This window comes from Triticum aestivum, chromosome 2D (genome assembly GCF_018294505.1).
Source record: "Triticum aestivum cultivar Chinese Spring chromosome 2D, IWGSC CS RefSeq v2.1, whole genome shotgun sequence".
Classification (NCBI taxonomy): domain Eukaryota; kingdom Viridiplantae; phylum Streptophyta; class Magnoliopsida; order Poales; family Poaceae; genus Triticum; species Triticum aestivum.
In genome coordinates, this window is record NC_057799.1 from 414,896,589 (window position 1) to 414,904,477 (window position 7,889).

Below are 7,889 nucleotides of genomic sequence, written 5' to 3' on the forward strand. Positions count from 1 at the left end.
CTAACCGGTTTGTCCCATCCTTCTTCTTGACAAAGAGAGAAGGTGCTCCCCAAGGAGAGCAACTTGGGCGAATGAATCCTTTGCGAAGAGACTTGTCGATTTCCTCCTTAAGCTCAAGGAGTTCATGCGGCGGCATTTTGTAGGGTCGCTTGGCTATAGGAGTGGTGCCTGGTTTCAAGTCGATGATGAATTCGACAGCTCTAGCAGGGGGAATCCCTGGAAGTTCTTCAGGGAAGACGTCGAGGAATTCACGCACGACGGGAATATTTTCAATGCCCTCGAGTGGTGCAGCGTTCAATGCATTCAATGCATAGAGCCTTGCCTCGGCATTTTGCACCAGATTAGCTTGGTAAGCAACTATTTCATCTGAAGGGTGTAGCAGATGGACGGTTTTAGTGGCGCAAACTATAGAAGCAGTATGCGCTTTCAACCAATCCATACCCAAAATGAGGTCGATGTTAGACGACTTCAGGATAATGGGAGAGGCATAGAATTCCAGCCCTTCGATTTCCACGGGGACATCGATGCCAACCAAGGAGGTTTGACACTGTCCCACGGGGGTTTTGACCAATACAGAGGTGTTCATCTCCTCACATTTAACGTCGTGCTTGTATGCAAAATCTTCTGACATGAATGAATGCGATGCACCTGTATCAAATAAAACGGATGCTGGTACTGAATTTACGAGGAGTGTACCCATCACAGTAGCAGGCTGGTCTTGAGCTTCGTTGAGATCAACGTGGTTGGCATGAGCACGACCATAAGGCTTAGCATTGTTGTTGCGAGGCTGATTGTTACCACGGCCAGTTGCTGGAAGGGCCAGTTGATTCTGGTTCTGGTTGCATTCTTTAGCACGGTGCCCTGGTTGACCACACCTGAAGCACAAGCCATTATTCGGAGTGGGAACAGGAGCTTGGGATGGTGGAGCCGGAAGTCTTGACTGCCTAGTTGGTGGTGGAGGCAGACGAGGTGCAGCATAGGTCTGCCTTGGGGCAGATGCATTTGGACGGTACATGCTGTTCGGGATCCATATCTTACGCTTCTGTGAGGGCGGGCCCGAAGATGAGCCCGTGTCACGGTTGCGTCTGTGAGAGCTCTGGTATTCCTGCAGACCAGTTTCGACATTGATGGCCTTGTTCACCAAGGTGGCGAAATCAGCAAAGTCATGCACTAGAAGTGCGAGCTTGATGTCAGCTTGAAGGCCATCACGGAACTTCTCCTGTCTGCGTGCATCAGTTGCAATGTCTTCTTCAGCATAGCGGGACAAGTCCAGAAACTCCCGCTGATAAGCTTCGACAGTTTTGTTGCCTTGGGTGAGGTTGCGGAACTCACGCTTCTTCCGGTCCATGACTCCTTGAGGAATGAAGCGGGCACGGAAAGCAGCTTGGAAGTCTGGCCATGTGATGATTGTTCCAGCTGGCAGAGTACGCCTGTGGCTGTCCCACCATTGAGCTGCGGGTCCCTTCAAGAAGAAGGAAGCAAAATTGACATAGCTGGCAGGGGCTACATCAGCACACTCCATCTCATAGGTGATGTCACGGAGCCAGTCATCAGCATCCAGAGGCTGAGTTGAGCTGCGGTAGATGGTTGGGTTGAGGCGTATGAAATCTTGAAGAGTCACTTGGGCTTGCTGCTGGTTCATATTGGGGCGAGGAAACTGAGCCATCATATTTTCCATGAATTGGCGGTTCAGTTCGAACTGTTGGATCATACCAGCCATGTACTCAGGTGGTGGTGGGGCATCGCCACCACGGCCACGACCACCTGGTCTAACCATCCTGCTAATATATAACAGGGGTAGTTCAGCATTTAGAAAATTTGCAATGACAAGAATCTTTCATGATGAAACATGCATAATGAAAGGAGCACGATAGCTACTACATAGTAGTCGGCATAGCTTACAAAAGGGGTCATGCATAGAGTTCAGTACACAGAGTTCAGTACATAGACTAAAACATCATAGGCGGCACACAGGCTCGCGGCGAATGCCTTTAACACTACAAACAAGCCTACATCAGTCCCAAGAGGTACTGTGGAGGTAATCGTAGCCCGACAGCTGGTAGTGAGGCAACAGATAGCCCTCCACGTCAGCAGACTGGGGGCCGCGGATACTCAGGTGTAGAGCCCGACGCTCAGGTGGCAGAAGAGAACCAAGTGCGGGAGAGTAGCCTCCCACCTCTGGCCAACCGACACCGTGGGGCATCACGGTCCTGGCTGGGTAGATCGCAGCGCGCGGTACCTGTCCAGACCGGACAAAGGGGTGCAGCAGCGTCAGAGCACGGTAAAGGTGCTGACGGGTGGTGTACATCTCGTGGCGAAGAGCTCGGTTAGCTCGATCCAGCCCATCAGCATGCAGAACCAGGTGCTGATGGTAGAAGGGCTCTCGGGTGACAGTGGAGTAGGCAGCAGTATAGTATCCCTCTGCACCAACATCAGAGGCGATAGCAATGTGCCTGAAAGGGGAGGTGTCCAACTCCTGATACTCTCCACGAAGACGTGTCAGAGCAGCATAGGCTGCATCGTGGACAGCCATATCGATGGTCACACCAACACCATGTGCGGTGTGCAGCACAGTAATGGAGTCGTACTCCCGAGAGTAGAGGTGGACGACGGCACGGTACTGCTCCTGGTTAAAGTCCTGGTACTCCTCGTAGACGGTGCACTCAGGGTGCCAGCGATAACCCAGATAGGTCATCATCTCGGCTAGCACCGCAGGTGATCCCGAGGCACCAATGGCCATCGTGTGGCGAACAACCTGCCTCGTGGGTTCCATCTGAAAGCAAAGACGTTTCAAAGGAGTCAAATGACAGTGTGTGAATGGTTCAAAATACTATTCTAAGAAACAACTATGGCCTATCCAACTTTGGGGTGAACGCGGTCACGGGATCCTAGTGTCAAAGTTAGTAAATTCGTTTAACCCGAGTAGAAGAGAGTTCAGAGTCCCAGAGTAAAGGTCGAGGAGTAAAAGATCCTAGTACCACCCAATGGCGACGTGGGCCCGTAAGCCGCACAGCCATGTTAGTAAAAGTTTTGCAATGACTAGACTCGACTTCGGCCAAGGAGTGTGGAAGGGGGGTTCCTACAGGCAGTCGGCTCTGATACCAACTTGTGACGCCCCCGATTTGACCGTACACTAATCATGCACGCAAATGTGTACGACCAAGATCAGGGACTCACGGGAAGATATCACAACACAACTCTAAAACATAAATAAGTCATACAAGCATCATAATACAAGCCAGGGGCCTCGAGGGCTCGAATACAAGTGCTCGATCATAGACGAGTCAGCGGAAGCAACAATATCTGAGTACAGACATAAGTTAAACAAGTTTTGCCTTAAGAAGGCTAGCACAAAAGTAGCAACGATCGAAAAGGCAAGGCCTCCTGCCTGGGACCTCCTAACTACTCCTGGTCGTCGTCAGCAGCCTGCACGTAGTAGTAGGCACCTCCAGTGCCGTGGGAGTCGTCGTCGTCGGTGGCGTCTGGCTCCTGAACTCCAGCATCTGGTTGCGACAATCCGGTATAGAAAGGGGAAAGGAGGGAGAAAAGCAACCGTGAGTACTCATCCAAAGTACTCGCAAGCAAGGAGCTACACTACATATGCATGGGTATATGAGTAAAGAGGCATATCAGTGGACTGAACTGCAGAATGCCGGCATAAGAGGGGGATAGCTAGTCCTGTCGAAGACTAAGCTTCTGGACATCTCCATCTTGCAGCATGTAGAAGAGAGTAGATTGAAGTCCTCCAAGTAGCATCACATAGCATAATCCTACCCGGCAATCCCCTCCTCGTCACCCTGTTAGAGAGCGATCACCGGGTTGTATCTGGCACTTGGAAGGGTGTATTTTATTCAGTATCCAGTTCTAGTTGTCATAAGCTCAAGGTACAACTCCGGGTCGTCCTTTTACCGAGGGACACGGCTATTCGAATAGATAAACTTCCCTGCAGGGGTGCACCACATAACCCAACACGCTCGATCCCAATTGGCCGGACACACTTTCCTAGGTCATGCCCGGCCTCGTAAGATCAACACGTCGCAGCCCCACCTAAGCACAACAGAGAGGTCAGCACGCCGGTCTAACCCTATGCGCGCAGGGGTCTGGGCCCATCGCCCTATGCACACCTGCACGTTGCGTACGCGGCCGGAAGCAGACCTAGCCTAGTGGCGTTCCAGTCCAATCCGGCGCGCGCCACTCAGTCGCTGACGTCAAGAAGGCTTCGGCTGATACCACGACGCCGGGATACCCATAACTACTCCCGCGTAGATGGTTAGTGCGTATAGACCAAATGGCCAGACTCAGATCAAATACCAAGATCTCGTTAAGCGTGTTAAGTATCCGCGAACGCCGACCAGGGCCAGGCCCACCTCTCACCTAGGCGGTCTCAACCTGCCCTGTCGCTCCGCCACAAAGATCCACTTGCGGGTACTCCTACGAGCCGACCCGACTTTAGTCATCACATGTGTCATGTATGTAGTATATAAGTATATGCCCGTGTTCACCGCCCAGGTGATCACGGCCCGATAGTATAGCACAGCAGACGGACAAGAATGTAGGGCCACTGATGGAAATCTAGCATCCTAGACTAAGCATGTAGGATTGCAGGTAAAGGTAACAACAGTAGTAGCAAGGATAGGCTATGCATCAGAATAGGATATCGAAAGTAGTAACATGCTACACTACTCAAATGCAAGTAGTAGAGAGTAGAGTAGGCGATATCTGGTGATCAAGGGGGGGGGGGCTTGCCTGGTTGCTCTGGCAAGTAGGAGGGGTTGTCGACTCCGTAGTCGAACTGGGCAGCAGCAGTGTCGGTCTCGTAGTCTACCGGAGAGAAGAGGGGGAAGAAACAGTAAATACAATGCAAACATAAGCAAGACGATGCGTGACATGACAGTGAGCGGTGCTAGGGGTGTCCTAACGCGACAGTAGGTGGTACCGGTGAAGGGGGGAACATCCGGGAGGTATTCCCGATGTTTCACGTTTTCGGACAGACGGACCGGAGGGGGAAAGTTGCTAGTTCGATAGGTTAGGGAGGTGTGGTGGACGAACGGACTGCGTATTCGGATTCGTCTCGTCGTTCTGAGCAACTTTCATATAGAAAACATTTTCATCCGAGTTACGGTTTAAAAGATATGAATTTTTAAAGTTTATTTGAATTTCTGGAATTATTTATATTAAAAAAATGAATTATGACGTCAGCATGAGGCAATGCTGACGTCAGCAGGTCAACAGGTCGGCTGACCAGTCAAACCAGACAGGTGGGTCCAGTGGGACCCACATGTCAGCCTCTGTTAGTCTAACATTTAGTTAAACTAAACTAACAGTATAATTAGAGGGATGGGCCCCACATGTCAGTGAGTGTTTAGCTAAACTAATTATTTTTATTTATAAAACATTTTCTTTTCCTTTTTTTAATTCTTGCGGCGGGGCCCGCATGTCAGTGACTGGGCCTGCCCAGTCAGCAGTTGACTGGGTCAACCCAGTCAACTGGGGCCCGTGGGGGCCACTGGCAGGGGCACTGGGGTGGGGCCCGGAGGGGCACGTCGGCGGGCGGCGCCGGAGACACGCCGGCGACCATCTCCGCGGCGGAGCATCGCCGGACTTCGTCGGAAAAACGCTACGGGGCACGAGGAGAGGTGCGGCTAGGCGCGTTCGATCGAGCGTCCGACGCCGCATCGATCTACGTCGGTCCCATGGGCTAACTCGACCGGAGTGGCGCGTTACATCGACGGCGGTGTCGACCGTGGCGGACGCCGGTGATCTGGCGTCATCGCGAACAACGACAGAGGCTGCGACATGCCCAAAAGAGGGGTCCGACGGGGTCCTAGAGGTGCCCGGAGCACGTCTACGAGCTCGGTTGAGCACTTTATCGTCGGTAGCGACGGCGACGAGCACCGCGGCGGAGAAAAGCTCGGGTGAAATGGAAGTGGCGGCTACGGGCATCTACGGGCAGCGCTGAGAGAGGGGGAAGGAGAGACTGCTCACCGGGGAGGCACACGGAGGCCACGGTGGTGGCTTAGGAGCAGCAGGGCGTCGGCAATCGGCGGAGGAGCGCCGGCGACCGTAGGCGCGGAAGAACTCGATTCCGGGGCTGTGGTGGCGCCGAGCTCGAACCCTTGGTCAGAGATGGAGTAGAGGAAGCAGGCGGAGCTGTTGGACTCCTCGGCGAGGCGCGGGGAGCATGGTGGCCGCGTTAATGGCGAACGGCGGCGATGATGGTGCTCGGGCGAGATGGAAAAGCGAGGGAGAGGAGCAGGCGGGGAAGAAAGATCTCGAGGGTTGTCGACGAGGCCTAGGGGACTCGTCCTTATCCCCTCGGCGATGTGGCGGCGTGGGGCGGCGAGCAGGTCCGGCGGGGACGGCGAGGGCGTGCGCCCTCGGTCGGGTGAACAGACGAGGAGGTGGGAAGACGACCAGGGGAGGGGGGGCTTGCTGGGCCGCTGGACCGATTCGGCCGGCTGGGCCAGTGGTGGCCCAGTTGGGCCAGGTCCAGTGGGGGGGGGGCTTTTGTTCTTTTTTTTTTGTTCTGTTTTCTGTTTTGTTTTGCCTTTTCTTTTATTTGTTTATTTCCTTTTCTGTTTTATTTCATTTAAAAGTATTTAGACATTTTATAAAAATGTGTTTTCTCCACCATAATTACCAGTGTATTATTTAGGACCCACTGAACATTTTTGCTTGAATTTTTGAAAACTTTTATTTTCCACTTTAATTATATCTGAATTTGAACTAGGAGTTTGAAAAGGGTGTGATTCAAATGTGATCAAGCCCTGTTTAGCAACATGACTAGCTTAATCACAGGGGGTTACTGTAGCATGATTCTCAGGGTGTTACAGCTTCCTCCGCTTAACAGCAGCCTGATGGAAAATTTTGGTATTACGGTCACCAGCCCCAGCCCAATTCTTCTTACTGCGTTGCTTATAGAACTGATTTAGCTTGGATAGGGTTTGCTCATACCTGATAGTGAGGGACCCTTCTAAAGCATGGTCTCGTTGCTGCAATGGATCTTGCTGCAGCTGGTTGATCTGCACTTCTAGCTCCAAAAGATCACTTTGAAGAGATTTCTTTTTCCTGCACCACACCTTCAGAGAACCTGCCAAAGAAGATGTCTTGGCTGCAAAAGATGTAAGCGAACAATTGTTCCATGCAGATTTGGCAAAATTGGCAAAGTCCTTTTCCATCAACCACCAATTTTCAAATTTAAAAGCTTGCTTGGGTTTAGTAAAACTGCCCTCCGTAGACATTAAAATAGGAGCATGATCACTAAGGATAATAGGCAAATTAAGGACTTTAGTGTTAGGATAATGCATGCACCACTCCGCATTAAGTAAGCAACGATCAAGGCAACGGTAAATGGGTTTAGAAGTATGCTGATTGCCACGCCAAGTATACGCCGGACCACTAAAACCTATGTCAAAGAAACCACAATTTTTAACAAGAGACCGAAAAGCATTCATACGAAAGTAATTCACACTGCCATTACATCCATCCGTATCGTACGGAATGTCATTAAGGTCACCCATACACACCATGGGTGCACCTAAATTGTCATAAACAAAAGTGGAAATTTGACTCCAAATGGCTGTAGTCTGCCTATGGTACGGGTCGCCATATATACAAATCAAACAAAATTGGACCCTAGAAGCTAGATGAACTACATTAGCTAATATATAGTGGAAGTTAGCACTATGAACAGAAACTTTGAGGTCATCAGTCCACATAAGCCAGAGGCCTCCTGAGGCACCTCTAGAGGGAACAACAAAGGCACTAGTAACATCAAACCTATTAACAAGATCTACAGAACGAACTTTAGAAGACTTGATTTCTGAAACAAAAGTTACCTGCGCTTTAGTAGATCGGATCAAGTTGGCCAGGAACAGCATACGATCATT